The sequence below is a fragment of the Impatiens glandulifera genome, chromosome 8 (assembly GCF_907164915.1).
Source record: "Impatiens glandulifera chromosome 8, dImpGla2.1, whole genome shotgun sequence".
Lineage (NCBI taxonomy): Eukaryota > Viridiplantae > Streptophyta > Magnoliopsida > Ericales > Balsaminaceae > Impatiens > Impatiens glandulifera.
In genome coordinates, this window is record NC_061869.1 from 5,640,052 (window position 1) to 5,656,836 (window position 16,785).

Below are 16,785 nucleotides of genomic sequence, written 5' to 3' on the forward strand. Positions count from 1 at the left end.
TAATTAATGTTTGGCTGAATTTAGGGTCCCGAAAGTGTGTTTCGGGACCCGAAACGGGTGGTTTCGGGACCCGAAACGGGTGGTTTCGGGACCCGAAACGGGTGGTTTCGGGACCCGAAACGGGTGGTTTCGGGACCCGAAACGGGTGGTTTCGGGACCCGAATTGCTTCATTTAAGTGATTATTTGCTTCATGGCTTTTAAATGTTTATCATTTGTTGTTGTAGGGCAAATAAACGTAAAAGTATTGTCCAAGAATCAGCTCCCAATCCAGCTCCCAAAGCAGCTTCCAAACCAGTTCCTAAATCCCCTAGAGCAACAGCTCCCAATGCAGCTCCCAAATCAGTTCCAAAATCCCCTAGAGCAACAGCTCCCAAAGCAGCCCCCCACAACTTATTTTTAACTAGGACATCGTCTAGTGGCCTTTTCAATCTTCTTCAAATGCTGTCTAAGGAACAAAAAGATGCTGTGAAGTCAATAGGCTTTGGCGCTCTACTTTCATTATCGCTTTCAAAATGCCCCGGGGAAATCTCTCGTTATCTAGTCAGAAAGTTTGACTGCAATAAATGTTCATTCACCCTAGAGAATGGCGAGGAAGTGAAAATCGAAGAAGAGGATGTTCATATGGTATTGGGTCTCCCCAGAGGGGAGCTGGATATTTTAGAATATCAGAATAACGAGATTGATGACAAGTTGAGGGCATTTAGGACTCGATGGGGTAACCCCGATAATGGCGCTCCTTTAGCGACTGCTATGCCGATCAAAATCATTGAGAACAAAGCTGCTGACAACAATTTCAAGATAGACTTCGTATTATATGTTGTCAGTTGCTTTCTCTGGTGTGATCACCTAGGTAACCTATCCAGGTATATCTCATTTGTATTATTTTCAATTGCATGACAACAAATTTGTATTGTTAAATAATCCTCAAATATGTTTTTTTCATTTGCAGGTATAGAATTCTGAAATCTATTTCAGATGTTGACAATATCAAGAAGTTCAATTGGTGCAAATTTGTACTTGAAGGATTAGTTCAATCATGCGCAAAAGTGAAGCAGAATGAAAAACGACATTTCCAAGGACCACATACGTTCTTTATCGTAAGTTATCACTCATTCATTTTCATGTTTTCAAAAATATTTAGTTTTAACATATGTATGTTTTCAGCTATGCTACGTGTATAGGGTGAGCAACCCTGAACTAGGAGGAGTTACTGAGCGACGATTTCCTATACTGTCATGTTGGAATGACACAACGTTGAAGTTTAGGCTGGATACAGAGTTGGATAATGGAGGATTCGGACGTGGAAGCGTTCTGGGACGCATTCCACTACCCGGGATGTGGGATGAGAGCGACGACGAGGATAATGATTTCAGAGAGAACGACGAGGAGGAGAACGAGGAGGGTGATATTGATGGGGTGTCTCAGACCCCAAAGGAGGCGGCGGCAGCAGCAACAGAACCTAGGAATAGGTCACCTCCTCTGAACACAGCTCCGGATGAGGTCGGAATTACATTTACAGAGAATTTGGTGTGCGTTACGAAATGTACAGTGATGCTTGAAAAAGCGATGAGAAAAATGGAATGTTTAAGTTCAGGCTGGGATGCAACACCATTGTATGACAACGCCATGCACATCATTTACAGAGCAATGGACAAGAATAAACTTTTCAGGGATGCCATGCATAAATACTTCAAGGATCAAGCACCTTCTGAAACACAATGTGACAAAGATGCTGCTGACAAGGAGGTGGGTCTTGATGAGGCCGGTGACAAGGAGGTGGGTCTTGATGAGGCCGGTGACAAGGAGCCTGCTCAAAATGACGGTGGTCTTGATGAGGCCGCTGACAAGGAGGTGGGTCTTGATGAGGCCGGTGACAAGGAGCCTGCTGCTCAAAATGTTGAGGGGAATCACACAGATGACGATGGAAAAGAGGTGCCTCCAAGAAAAAGAAGGAAAAATCCCGTGCGACAAATGAAAGTTCCAGCAAACCTTAAATCTCCATATATGACGCAGGACAAGCCAAAGAACTTCGAGTCTGCCCAAATTCATCGGGATGCAGGATATGAATTGCAGGTTCAAAAAGAGGGTGGTGAAGAAGTTCCTATATCGGTGTTCAAAGGAAACAAATTTGTCATCAAAAAACCTAAAAAAAATCCCCAAGAAGTCATGAAAATTCCACCACGCCTTCAATGTCAATATTTGAAAGAGAACAGAAAAAGATATAAAAATTTCTTCAATTTTGTCCGTTTAAGTGACAAGGATGAGATCGTTTTGGCAATGGTTTTTGACAATAAAGCTGATGAGGATGCGAGGTAAATCAATCTTTCTTAGTTCATTTGTTTTTGTCAATATTCTTTATGTGTTTGGCTGAATTTAGGGTCCCGAAAGTGTGTTTCGGGACCCGAAATGGATGGTTTCGGGACCCGAAACGGGTGGTTTCGGGACCCGAAAGGTGGTTTCGGGACCCGAAAGGTGGTTTCGGGACCCGAAAGGTGGTTTCGGGACCCGAAAGGTGGTTTCGGGACCCGAAAGGTGGTTTCGGGACCCGAAACGGGTGGTTTCGGGACCCGAAACGGGTGGTTTCGGGACCCGAAACGGGTGGTTACGGGACCCAAATTGTTTTTTTTTTAACTTCATTTCTTCTTTATGTGGTTTCAGGAAGGAAGTAGTGTATGTATCCGAGAATACCAATATCAACATAGAGCAATTTCAATCGATGAAAAGTAGATGCCATGTTGAAAGTGGTATTATTGATGCTTGGGCAAACGTTATGACACTGCACTGCAAAATGGGCTCCGAAGCGAAAATCGTTTTTTCAACAGTCCTTACGGTAAGTCTCTATATCTTTCATTATTGTATAAACCAATTGTCTTATTGTCATGTTGACTTAATTTGCAGGACTTTTGGAGAACGAAAGAGCTTTTTATTGAAAGACTGATTGAAGAAATGAGAATTTTCCAAATAACACCCGAAGACATGAAAACTACTAATCTGGTAAGTTCAATATGCTTATATTAAATACTTATTCTTGCTCATATATGTCATCTGATTCATGGTCATAATTTTGCAGATATTTTTCCCAATTTTATACGAAAGTCATTATTATGTTGTTGTCATCAACATTGCGAAGAAAGTAATTGAAGTCCTCGACAATCTACCACTGGACCCAGATATAGAATGGGAACATAAATATGTTACAGTTCGGAAACTGGTATTGTTGAAGTGTTTTTTACACATAATGTATGTTAAAATGTTTATGTTTATTAACTTCTTTTGTAAAACAGGTTGAAAACGTTGTGGAGTACTTCAATACTATCGACCAAGAGATCTCAACCCAAATTGCCCAATTCCCGGTCAATGTTTTAAATTTACATTGGCAAGACAGTTCAAATAAAATGGATTGCGGAATATACTGCATGAGACATATTCATACTTACATTGGCAATGCAGATTGGGAATGTGCTATAAGCCAAAAAAAATGTAAGTTAAATATTTTCACATTTTATTTGTTTCACAAATCTTTAATAAATAACCGGTGAATTATCATTTTCTTAGGCAAAGGGAATCATTGAAGCTTTGCGAGCCAAATACACCGCAATGATCATCCGTTCAAGTTTGAACCGAAATCTGAGGAACCTCTTCATGAAGTATGTGGAAATTTTAAAAGAAGATTGTCCTGATACATATAGGTTGTTTCAACCAATTATAAGCCAAGTATAAATTTTTTGTCTTCAATTATTTTCTAGTCTTCAATTATAGTCTTCAATTATTTTCTAGTCTTCAATTATAGTCTTCAATTATAGTCTTCAATTATAGTATGAGTTAAAAAACAAGAAACAAGTATAATATGAGTTGAAAATGCCATTTCGGGACAAAAATAGTATAATATGAGTTGAAAATGTCATTTCGTGACAATAAAACAAGTATAATATGAGTTGAAAATGCCATTTCGGGACAAAAATAGTATAATATGAGTTGAAAATGTCATTTCGTGACAATAAAACAAGTATAATATGAGTTGAAAATGCCATTTCGGGACAAAAATAGTATAAATGGATGGTTTCGGGACCCGAAATGGATGGTTTCGGGACCCGAAATGGATGGTTTCGGGACCCGAAAGGTGGTTTCGGGACCCGAAATGGATGGTTTCGGGACCCGAAATGGATGGTTTCGGGACCAGAAAGGTGGTTTCGGGACCCGAAAGGTGGTTTCGGGACCCGAAATGGATGGTTTCGGGACCCGAAAAGTTGTTTCGGGACCCGAAATGGATGATTTCGGGACCCGAAAAGTTGTTTCGGGACCCGAAATGGATGGTTTCGGGACCCGAAATGGATGATTTCGGGACCCGAAAAGTTGTTTCGGGACAAGAAACGTGTGGTTTCGGGATAAAAACATTATCAAATAAGTACTATCTTCGTTAAAGATATGATAAAAAAGTAAAAATATTCAAAGTGACAACAACATTATCAAATAAGTACTCTCTTCATTATCAAATAAATACTATCTTCGTTGAATGTTATCCCCACACGCATTATCTTCGACATATACTTGAGAGGACAAAAGTGATGTAAAGGATAATTGAGTTGAAAGTGGATCATTCCATTGCTGTTGTTGTTGTGTTGAATCCAAAACTGTAGATGTTGTGGCCGTATTTCTCTTCTTTTTTGATCTCGAAGTCTTGGGGATTTTTTCAATTAAGGATTGTTTCCTCTTTGTTGGTGGTCGTCCTCGACTTCTAACTTTGTTAGGAGAGTGTATCAAAATGGATGTAGCTGGAGATTGAAATGGAGATGGAGATGGAGATGCTGTGCTTTGGTCTTTAGATGCTTCAGTATGGCTTCCATGATTAAGTGACAGAAACTGTTTCATCAAGCCTTTTATTCCGTTCATCCAAAAAGAACAGCTGACTTCAGATTTTACTCCAACTTGTTGAACCTCTTGCATCAATCGAGTTAGACTATTGTGACGTTTTTTTTCTTCAACAGACATATCTGAATCATAAATGTTGGTGATATTTTGATACCCACGCTTAATATCTTTACGCCACCGGTCCATTATATAATGCATTGGTACCTCATTCACCCTCATTTTTTTCAATACAGCCATGATATGCCTACACAAAACACCTCTGAACTCAAACAATCGACATTGACATTTCACATTGCAATCATTTTCTGTGTAATGTACTTTGTAAGAAACATCTCTTACATGTTCTCCATTAACCCCCAGAATGATTTCCTCAACTCTAAATATACTAACTGACCCTTCCTCTTCAATGACTGAGATGTCGCACAACATCAAACCTCTAACTTCTTCTTGAACCAATCTAAATATATCAGGAGTGTAGAATGTTTGGTATTGTCTTTCAAAGGCAAATCCACTTACAGTTGGTATCAAAGAATTAAAAGATTTGAAATCCAATTTCTTTTCTCTCTCGATATTTCGCAACAGAGCCCTATCATATTGCTCGACGAATTGTTTGAGAGATGTTTTGGACTGCACGTAGTCATCAAAGAATGCGTTCATACTTTCACTCCGTTGAGATGTTGACATGCCGGCCCAAAATTGTCCTTTGACATAAACAGGTATCCATTTAGATCTTTCCAAATACAAAGATTTCAACCAAACATTATCTTCCAACTGATAATCTTCAATTAATCTATTCCAATCCTCTTCACATTGTTGAATATTTATGGAATTGTATACTATGTTTTTCAGCCTCTTCTTTATTAGATGATATTCAGTATGGCTTCCAAGTTTTATAGGAAGTTTCTTCATTATATGCCACAAACAAAATCGATGATGAGTTTTAGGAAATACCTTCTCAATTGCAATCGCCATGGATCGACATTGGTCTGTGATTATGGCATTTGGAGGTCTATCATGCATACATTCCAACCAAGTTCTAAACAACCAAGTGAAAGAATTTGAATCCTCACTTGACAATAATCCACATCCAAGCAAAATGGATTGACCATGATGATTAACACCAACAAACGGAGCGAAAGGCATGTCATAGCGATTTGTCAAATAGGTTGTATCGAAAGAGATAACGTCATGAAAATCTTCAAAGGCAGCCCTGCACCTACCATCTGCCCAAAACACGTTTTTAATTCGGGATTCCTCGTCCAAATCAATAAGGTAGAAGAGGTTTGAGTTCCTGGTTTGCATTCTTAAGAAATAATTAGTGAGTGCTTCAGCATCCCCAATCCCTAACCTCAACCGTCGTGCTTCTGTAACGTAATTTCTACATGTCCTCTCATCGAAAGACATGTTTTCATACCCTCCAGCTTCAACTACAAGTGATTGAAATGTTTTGGCCACAGTTATTCCAGCTTCATCGTTTGTATCCAATCTTCTTTTTACATTTCCGTCAATCACTTTGTAGGATCTAACATGACGTATTCTCTTTGGGCTTAATGTATGGTTGTGCTCAAGAGAAATACTTGTTATCACATATTCCCCTTCATTTCGAACAACAACATTAATCTTTGCTTTACAATCTGTCTTCGTTATTGGTCTAGGCTGATGAAACTTATTTTTTGCCTTCGATTCTTTCATAAAACTCTTGGCACAACCAACGCTGAAATATTTCCTCTTACCACCTACATTTTTGCTCCCTAATTTGGTAATGCCGAATCCCGTTAAGTGGGCATATGATGTGTAGAATTCAAGAAGTTGTTCTTCGGAGGAAAATGTCATTCCAACACTAGGAATGTGACTGCAAAAATTATGTGAAACCGTAAGAAAAAGTCCATAAAACACCCATTTCGGGTCCCGAAACAACTCGTTTCGGGTCCCGAAACCACCTTTCGGGTCCCGAAACCACCCGTTTAGGGTCCCGAAACCACCCGTTTAGGGTCCCGAAACCACCCGTTTAGGGTCCCGAAACCACCCGTTTCGGGTCCCGAAACCACCTTTCGGGTCCCGAAACCACCATTGTTGTCCCGAAACGACCTATTTCGGGTCCCGAAACAAAACAATGTTTGTCCCGAAATGGTTGGTTTTGACCCTTTCTTGTCCCGAAACGACTCATTTCGGGTCCCGAAACACAAAATTTTTTTACCCAAAACACAGCATTTTCTTACAAGACACCACACATTTCGGGACAAGGAAGGACCCTTTCTTGTCCCGAAACCAACCATTTCGGGACAAGGAAGGACCCTTTCTTGTCCCGAAACCACTAGATCTGTTCAGGGTACCTTTGGGGTTCAACGGGGGTGGATCTGTTCAGGTTAAGTTCTTCATCTACTGGGTTGTGCAAGTTTGGTGCTTCTGTATCCTGAAAATTCAAACCGTTTAAATCCATATATACATCTGTAAAATGTAAAACCCTAGATCTGTAAAATCTAAACCCTAGATCTATAAAATCTAAACTCTGGATCTATTAAAAAAATAATAAAGATCCTTAAAAAGGATACCATTGAGAAGTAAATGCAGCCGTGGAAAAGAAATAAATGCAGCCGGAGAAGAGAAATAAATGCTGCCGGAGCTGGAGAAGAGAAATAAATGAAGCGTTTCAGAGAGAGAAAGAAATGCAGAAATATGAAACCCTATTGGGTGAAAGAGGATATGCAGAAACGTTTTAATTTTTTTTTTTTTTTTTTTTTTTTTTTCTTTCTCTCTCCTAGCTGGCAAGGCCACGTAGGATTCGTGGCCTTGCTTTCGCTAGCCATTCGTTGGCTTTATCATTTCTCTAAGGATAATATATAATTTCCCAGTGTTTAATTTTAGCCAATCATTTATTTCCACGTGGTTTATCATTTTTTTCAACATATATAAGTATGAGATTATGTTAAGTTAAATTAAAAATTAATATGTGTGTTCGACTCAAGAAGCCAACATTATTAAATCAATTAAACTAGTATCTTATTTTTTAAATTATTTTTTTTATGAGATGTGATTTAGATAGTCGTTGAACTGATTGAATTTTGGTGAATAATATGTCAAATATATTTTTGAGTATTCATTTCAATATTTTTTAAAATAAATCGCTGAATCTTCATTTATTGTAGTCGTTTTCGTATTATTATGACATTTGAATATTCGTTCCAAAAAAACTAGTAAAATTGAGCGAAAAAATAATATCTTTTCTACATAATGTACAAAGTCAATGATTTATTGTGTGATTTGTTTGAATTTTTTTTAATGTATGAATTTTTTTTTTAGAAATACAACTGTGAGAAAAAATTATGTAAAAGAGATTTTATATTTTACTCTGTAAGGGTGAATTTGCATTGACAAAATCGCCAAAATTGATAACAATATAAAAAAAAAAATCATCAACCAGTGTTCGTTAATGCAAATGAAATTCCTCATTTGAATAGGTATACATTTCACGATTTCAAATGAATTGATTTTGTGTATAAATAGAAAATGCAATTTTGAAGAAAACTTATCCTAAAAAGATTTCATATTTTGCAACATTGACATATTCTTAAAATTTGATGACAATATACGTATAACTCAACAATACATAAGTGATAAATTTAAGAATGTAAAATCTAAGTTTGAAATACAAAAATGAAACTCATATATCAGAGTTTATAACTACAATGCCATAAAAAAAACATCTTCTATTTCGTTCACAATGTTTCTGAAACTGATTTTTTTATAACGGAGTTTTTTCAATTATTTGTCACTAATATTATTCTTAATTAAATTTATAAAACTAGTGATTTTGTATTCTTATTCATTTAAGAATGTTTGGACTAAACTTTTCAAAATACATTGTTATTATTGTATAGAGAAATATACATCCCCATCATTATAATCAATGAAAATGGTTATTGTTATTATTAAGATTAGAAGTTTGAGTCTATATGGATAGATATGTGGATAGAATTAAAACATAGACCAATTCAAATAGATGTGACATTTAAATTGATAACATGCATACTAATAATAATAAGCAGCCATATGAGAATGGGGGACCAATAATTCAATTGATATAATTGACCACTTTTTCTACATATTTCTATGGATAAGGATAACCCTAGACACATTTTTTTTTTACTTTGTTTTTGTTTTCATTTTACCCAATGTCACTATATTACCAAAAACATGTTTAATATAGAAAGAATACTTAAAGTATCATCTATCTGCAGCCAAAATAGATTATAGTTGAAACAAAAAATAAAAAAAATTCGCGCCAGATAGGGGTCGAACCTACGACCTTCTGCTTAGGAAACAGACGCTCTATCCACTGAGCTACAGGCGCTTTGTGTTAATTGTTATTACTATTCTTAAAAGATTATTAAACAATTGTTTAAAATCAAATTTAAAGTTATTATTATTAATAAAATTAGCATTAATATCACAATCCTAGGGGAATTATTACTTTAAGTAACAGAAGTGCAAGACTTTTTGATTATTTTTTTCTTAGAGATTTTATAGAGAAAAAATATTGACATGAATTTATTAAGAGAGTGATTAGAATATTAATTTCTTCAGACTTCACACTAATCTTTTCTAAAAGAGATAAAAAGAAAACTAGTTGGAAAAAGAGTTAAAAGTAAGTTTTCAATTACTTTAATAATCAATTAACAAGTGGAATCCAAAACTCTCAAAAATAGATGTGAAGACTAAGACCATGACAACTTAAAACATTGAAATCTTTTAGATTGAGCCTCATATAATGTCAAGATAATATTATATTTTATGAAAGATCCACAACAAGCATTTGAAATTGTTGAAAATTTTACGATTTATCATCATCCAAATTATTCATCAAAAATAATAATATAGTCTCATTGTCTAGTACCCGCAAAATGCAAATCTATCCGCCTCAACTATTAGACTTTCTATAATTAATCATTGTAACAAAAATAAATTATCATTTTAATAAATTGGCTAGACAATCAATAACTCATTTTAAAACCTACTCATTGTGTCTAAGAGAATCTTAAACCAACCTTTGCTCAAAGTAAAGATTAGTTTATTTTTAAATATGTCTATATAGACTTAAGTTTTTGAGTATAATTGCTCAAAGTAAATAATTTAATAAATAATTAAGAAAATATAATATTTAGATAATTTTTATTATGTATATATAGTGTCGGCTTTGGGATAAACCCTACAAGCCCTCGGATGATCAGCCCACTTCCCTATGAGAGCCTATTTAAATAAATTTATAATTTATAAAACATAAAATATTGTATCTATTAAGATGTAAACTTAAATTTTTTATTTTGTATGATCTCAAATATCACCAAAAAATAATTTTTAATATTAAATTTATGAAAAAAAATAAAAATAAATAAACTCTGTATTTTAATTTATTTATTTTTATTGAGGATAGGAGAGCCCAATACTAGGAGGTTGTACGTGTAATGTGTGTATATGTAATGATTGAAGAGTTAAATGCTGAATAGTCCTCAAAGGTTTGTATATTAGACTACTTGGTCCCTAAATCAAAATAATAGAACCCGTTAGTCCCTGTCGTCCAAAATTGTTAGTCAAAAGTCTTTTGACTGTTAAATAATGACCATTTTGCCCTTACCTTTTTTAAAATTAAAAACAAATTAAATTAAATTAAACCCTAACCTAACCTAAATCTAATCTAACCTAAATCCACAGTCGCCAGTCGAGATCGCACAAAGAAAGCTACCTTCTTCAATCAATATCCCCTCCGCCGGATAGGAGCCCTTCAGTCGCCGGTGGTTCGTAGGAGTGTCGGATGTCTAATCTGAGATGAAGAAAACCAACTCCATTACTTTTTTCTTCTTTTTTTTCTTCATCACCACCTACGTTCAAGCTGAGAATGTAACATCAGTAGACCCATCTCTCTCCTTCGAAAATCCTCGACTCCGAAATGCATACATTGCTTTGCAAGCTTTGAAACTCGCCATTCTCTCAGATCCTCTCAATCTCACAGCCAACTGAGTTGAATCTAACGTATGTACATACACCGATGTATACTGTGCACCGCCTCCAGACAATCTTTCCATAAGAACAGTCGCCGGAATCGATCTCAACCATGGTGACATTGTCGGTTATCTACCGAACGAGCTTGGATTACTTACAGATCTTGCATTCTTTCATATTAACACCAATCGTTCTCTTGCCTCAGTCGTCCAGTCGAGGTCGCCCAGGTCATCGTCAATCGCTTGCTCTGTGGATTCGTCTTTAAATCCCGATTTGGGAGAAGAGATTCGACTGGCTTCTACGGGAGATCTCTTTGGTTTGTTTGATTTTAAATCCCGATCGCTTGCACTGTGGTTATGTTAGATTAGATTTAGGTTAGGTTTTAATTTAATTTAAAAAAAGGTAAGGGCAAAATGGTCATTATTTAACAGTCAAAAGGCTTTTGACTAACAGTTTTGGACGATAGGGACTAACAGGTTCTATTATTTTGGTTCAGGGACCAAGTAGTCTAATATCCAAATCTATGTTTATCTCTAGTTCAAAATTTTTTTGTTTACTTTTTCTTTTTACATGTGTTTCACTGCTTTTTTTTTAATTATTATTATTTATTATGGATTGAAATGCTTATTGTGCATAATGAGAAAAGGACAAGGTTTTACAATATATATATATCTTAAAAAATATGTTTTAATTTGTTAAACTTAAAAATTATGTCTTCAAAGTTATTTTCTCAAATTACAATTTGTATTTTAATTGATAAAAACGTATTATTTGTCATCTGTACTATCATATTATTCATTTCATTCACAATAATATTTAAAAATATATATATTTTATCGTTTTATATTAATAGTTTATAATTATTATTTTTTTATCAAAACTTATCCCTTTCGTAAAAAACAACAATACTCAATATTTTTTAAGAGAAATGATATTCTCAACGACAAGATAGCGAAAAGAAGGCCACGAATCCTACGTGGCCTTGCCAGCTAGGAGAGAGAAAAAAAATTAAAAAAAATTAAAATTTTCTATTTCCCCCCAAAACCAAAAATCCTATTATTTCTATATTTCTATTTCCCCACAAAACCAAAATCTTATTCTTTCTCTCTCTTTTGTTTCATTCTCTCTCTTTCTCTTTTGTTTCATTTTTCCTAAACCCACCGGCGATTCTCTTTTTTCATTTTCACCGACTTCTCTTCCGATCGATCGAAATGGTAAGACTTCTTCTGTTAATGAAACGTTTTATTTTTTCCCAAAACCAAAACCCCCACGACAATCTCTCTCTTTATTTTTCGTTTCCATTTCCCAAAACCCAACCCACTGTCGATCTTACTGAAACGTTTCATCGACTTCTTATCTTCCGATCGATTGAAATATAAAGTCTTTTTTCTTTCTTTCGTTTATCTTCCGTTCGAAATGATTGTCATATCAATATTTATGTTTAACGTTTATGGTTTAGCTGCTGAATCGATTTAGATTAGAGTTCTAAAAGATCTGGATCTTCATACATTACAATAAGATTATTGACAAGAAAAGCTGGTTTCGGGACCAGAAAAACTAGTTTCGGGACCAGAAAAGCTGGTTTTGGGACCAGAAAAACTGGTTTTGGGACCAGAAAAACTGGTTTCGGGACCAGAAAAGCTGGTTTCAGGACCTGAAATGAGTAGTTTCGGGACCCGAAACGGCATTTTTTTTTTTTTTTTGGGAAATGAGTGGTTTCGGGACCCGAAATGAGTGGTTTCGGGACCAGAAATGAGTGATTTCGGGACACTTTTTTTTAATTTTTTTTAATTTTTTTTAATCTGAAACATTATAATGAATCTTAGAAAATCAAAAATAATTGAAGATAATGTTATTATACTAGAAATTTACATAATTAAACATTTATTTACAATGTTACAATCTGTCATTTATATCACATTTAAAATACAACCTACAATTTGAGAGATCTCAAATAATCTCATTTTTCATTAACTTGATCAATAAGAAGATTTGGATCTTCATACATGACCTACAAATCAAATTAACATTACAATAAGATTATTGGTTTATAAAAAAATAAAATAGAAATAAAAGATCGTATAGAAACCATTTCGGAGTTTGAAATCACCCTAAAATGGTTATTTCAGGACCAAAAATGCTGGTTTCGGGACCAGAAAAACTGGTTTCGGGACCAGAAAAACTGGTTTCGGGACCAGAAAAACTGGTTTCGGGACCTGAAATGAGTAGTTTCGGGACCCGAAACGGCAAAAAAAAATTTTTTTTTTTTTTTTTTTTTTTTTTTTTGGAAATTAGTGGTTTCGGGACCCGAAATGAGTGGTTTCGGGACCCGAAATGAGTGGTTTCGGGACCAAAAATGAGTGATTTTGGGACACTTTTTTTTAATTTTTTTTAATCTGAAACATTATAATGAATCTTAGAAAATCAAAAATAATTGAAGATAATGTTATTATACTAGAAATTTACATAATTAAACATTTATTTACAATGTTACAATCTGTCATTTATATCACATTTAAAATACAACCTACAATTTGAGAGATCTCAAATAATCTCATTTCTTCATTAACTTGATCAATAAGAAGATTTGGATCTTCATACATGACCTACAAATCAAATTAACATTATAATAAGATTATTGGTTTATACAAAAATAAAATAGCCATAAAAGATCGTATAGAAACTATTTCGGAGTTTGAAATCACCCTAAAATGGTGATTTCGGGACAAAAAATGCTAGTTTTGGGACCAGAAAAGCTGGTTTCGGGACCAGAAAAGCTGGTTTCGGGACCCGAAATGAGTAGTTTCGGGACCCGAAATGAGTAGTTTCGGGACCCGAAATGAGTAGTTTCGGGACCCGAAACGGCAAAAAAAAAAAAAAAAAAAAAAAATTTTTTTTTTTTTTTTTTTTTGGAAATTTGTGGTTTCGGGTCCCGAAATGAGTGGTTTCGGGACCCGAAATGAGTGGTTTCGGGACCAGAAATGATTTTTCTTACAACCTAATTGAAATTAGTTCTGCAACTAAACCCATAACAACAGCCAAACATTATATAATCATACTTTCGGGTCCCGAAATCACATTTTTGGGACCCATAACAGCCAAACATTATACAATCATACTTTCGGGTCTCTAAACCATCCATTTCCGGACTCATAATGCAGCAAATACACAATAATCATAGTTTTCTATCGTTAAAATCATTAAAATCCTTAACCCTAACCGCAAAAAGCTAAACGATCTTCAAATCTTTAAAATGATCTACGATTCTAAAAAAGAAAATGTTATTTACCTTGTCTTTTGAGATCTGGGAGATTTTGAAGTCTTGTATGGAGATGTACCTGGACCACCAGCCTGAAAAGATAGTATGAAGTGAACACGAAGGCAGACAATGAAGTGAACATACACGAAAGAGTTCTCTTACCATTTTCGATCAAAAGAAGATGAAGAAAGTAGAAGAAGTCGGGGATGCCGGAGAGAAAAATCGCCAGAGAAGAAATCGGGGTTCGCCGAAAGTGATAAATGAAAATAAGAAAGAGAGGAAAGAAGAAAGAGAGGAAAGAAGAAAGAGGGGAAACTGAAATATTTAATTTTTTTATTTTGTTTTTTTCTCTCTCTTAGTTGGCAAGGCCACATAGGATTCGTGGCCTTACTTTCGCTAACCCTTCGTTGGGTTTATCATACCTCATTTTTTAATATCCAACAAACTCTTATACTTCGATTTCATTTTGTTCAATACCAATTGATTTGACCCATATTCCAAATATTTTTCATTTTACAAATCAGAAGTTTATGTTTTCAAAATCTAGATAGTTTAGAATTTCTTTATATTGGTCAAAATATAATGAATTGATAATGTCTTTTGACCCTTTATTACAATAAGTCAAATCAATAAATCTATAATAAAATAACTCAATGTTATTCATATATATAGCAAAGCTTGGATGAAATCTCAGCAACATTTTTTTTATAATTATAACAAATACGAAAATCAAAATTTGTTGTAATATCACTACTTTTATTTATTTACCATATTACCCCTCCCTTTGTGAGAGGGGAACATGGTAGCATGATAAGATGGTAGCAGAGGATCTCAGGTGATTTTAAAGGAGCTAGACCTCATTAGAATATAATGTTGTAACAGGTAGGGTAGGCTTATAAGCAGTTAAATCGGTTTGATGGGTTTGATGATTGATTCAATCAGTTTATTCATAAAATCAATTTGTAGAACTGTTAGAATTTTTTATAATTTGAAAATATTTTAAAGACTTGTCTTGAATTGTATAAAACAATTTTGTTGACTTCAATCCTAAATCATATAATTCATAATTTTAATAATATTGTTATCCGCATAATTAAAACTCTTTTATACCCGCATGTGAGACTAATCAGATCGATAAAGCTGTGGAACTCAGTCCCTTAGATGTTCATAATATTGCGATCACATCCGCAAATCATTACAGGTCTGCTATGACTCATCATCGCTCCACAAAACATACATAAATTAACTGTAGTTGATCATTCCATCTCCATTGAAACTAACCAATGAAGATATCTATAAAGAACAATCAACACAGATTCATTTAGCTTCAAGGGAACGAGTCGATCAAGAACTGAACAATCTCATCGACCAGATAAAGAAGCTCTCACAAAAATCACAAATCAAAATATAGTTCCCCAACGTCCAAATGATCCATCTAAATCAAATCACCGGATAGCGAGGGGATCATTTTCTATAGCTTCAATTCACCATTACTCAACACATTTACATATGTTAAGCTAATCATATTCAACAAATCGAAGCACATATAAGATATGATCAAGAACAGATGAATAAATTAATAGAACTCAGTCCCTTAGATGTTCATAATGTTGCGATCACTTCCGCAAATCATTACAGGTCTGCTATGACTCATCATCGTTCCAAATTAATAAACAAACAATGGATTGTAGTTGCACAGTCGATCTCTATTGAAATTATACAATGGAGATATGAATTAAGAATGAGCAACACAAATTCATTTAGCTTCAAGGGAACGAGTCGATCGAGTATTGAATATATCTCGTCGACCAGATAAAGAAGCTTTGAACAATCATAATAATAATAATAATCAAAATATAGTTCCCCAACGTCCGAATGATCTAACTAGATTAGAAAACTGGATAGCGAGGGGATCAATTTATCTAGCTTCAGATAACTGTTGCTCAACATATTGAGCAATGTTAAGCTGAATATATTCAACAAACTGAAGCACGAATCACGAATCAAGAATCAAGAGCAGTTAACAATTAAGAATGAACGAAAATGTAGAACTAAGTCCCTTAGATGTTCGTAATATGTTGCGATCACCTCCGCAAATCATTACAGGTCTGCTTTGACTCATCATCGTTCCAAAATTAACATCAAATTCATGAGATTAGTAAGAAGATCTAGTGATGGAGTGTAGTTGATCAATCGATCTCAATTGAAACTAAACAATGGAGATGTATATAAAGACATAGCAACACAGATTCATTTAGCTTCAAGGGAACGAGTCGATCGAGAACTGAATGAATCTCGTCGACCAGATAAAGAAGCTTTAGATATACATATAAACAATTAACGATAACTGATTAATGGATATGGATGAAGAAGTGAAGATTGTAGAGGAAAACTGAAGATCTAACTATGTAAGACGCCAAATCGAAGTATATGAATGAACAAAACAGATCGAAGTATTTCAGTAGAACTCAGTCCCTTAGATGTTCATAATATTGCGATCACTTCCGCAAATCATTACAGGTCTGCTATGACTCATCATCGTTCCAAAATCACATTGAATTCATAATTATATCTAGTAATGGAGTGTAGTTGGCCAATCGATCTCAATTGCAGGAAAATCAATGGAGATATATATAAAGAAAGATCAACACAGATTCAT

General features: G+C 34.7%; 7 non-coding genes across 7 annotated transcripts; all 7 read right to left on the reverse strand.

Moving 5' to 3' along the window:
* Nucleotides 1-9,148: 9,148 nt before the first annotated feature.
* On the reverse strand, nucleotides 9,149-9,221 carry TRNAR-CCU. The gene has a single exon. It is a non-coding gene; the product is annotated as a tRNA-Arg (tRNA).
* A 6,048-nt stretch (nucleotides 9,222-15,269) lies between these two features.
* LOC124913490 lies at nucleotides 15,270-15,353 on the reverse strand. The gene has a single exon (XR_007096736.1). It is a non-coding gene; the product is annotated as a small nucleolar RNA SNORD25 (small nucleolar RNA).
* A 176-nt stretch (nucleotides 15,354-15,529) lies between these two features.
* LOC124913511 lies at nucleotides 15,530-15,670 on the reverse strand. The gene has a single exon (XR_007096755.1). It is a non-coding gene; the product is annotated as a small nucleolar RNA snoR136 (small nucleolar RNA).
* Nucleotides 15,671-15,706: 36 nt separating this feature from the next.
* On the reverse strand, nucleotides 15,707-15,790 carry LOC124913492. Its single transcript, XR_007096738.1, has one exon. It is a non-coding gene; the product is annotated as a small nucleolar RNA SNORD25 (small nucleolar RNA).
* Nucleotides 15,791-15,978: 188 nt separating this feature from the next.
* LOC124913512 lies at nucleotides 15,979-16,120 on the reverse strand. The gene has a single exon (XR_007096756.1). It is a non-coding gene; the product is annotated as a small nucleolar RNA snoR136 (small nucleolar RNA).
* A 52-nt stretch (nucleotides 16,121-16,172) lies between these two features.
* On the reverse strand, nucleotides 16,173-16,258 carry LOC124913493. Its single transcript, XR_007096739.1, has one exon. It is a non-coding gene; the product is annotated as a small nucleolar RNA SNORD25 (small nucleolar RNA).
* Nucleotides 16,259-16,588: 330 nt separating this feature from the next.
* Nucleotides 16,589-16,672, reverse strand: LOC124913491. Its single transcript, XR_007096737.1, has one exon. It is a non-coding gene; the product is annotated as a small nucleolar RNA SNORD25 (small nucleolar RNA).
* Nucleotides 16,673-16,785: the final 113 nt, after the last annotated feature.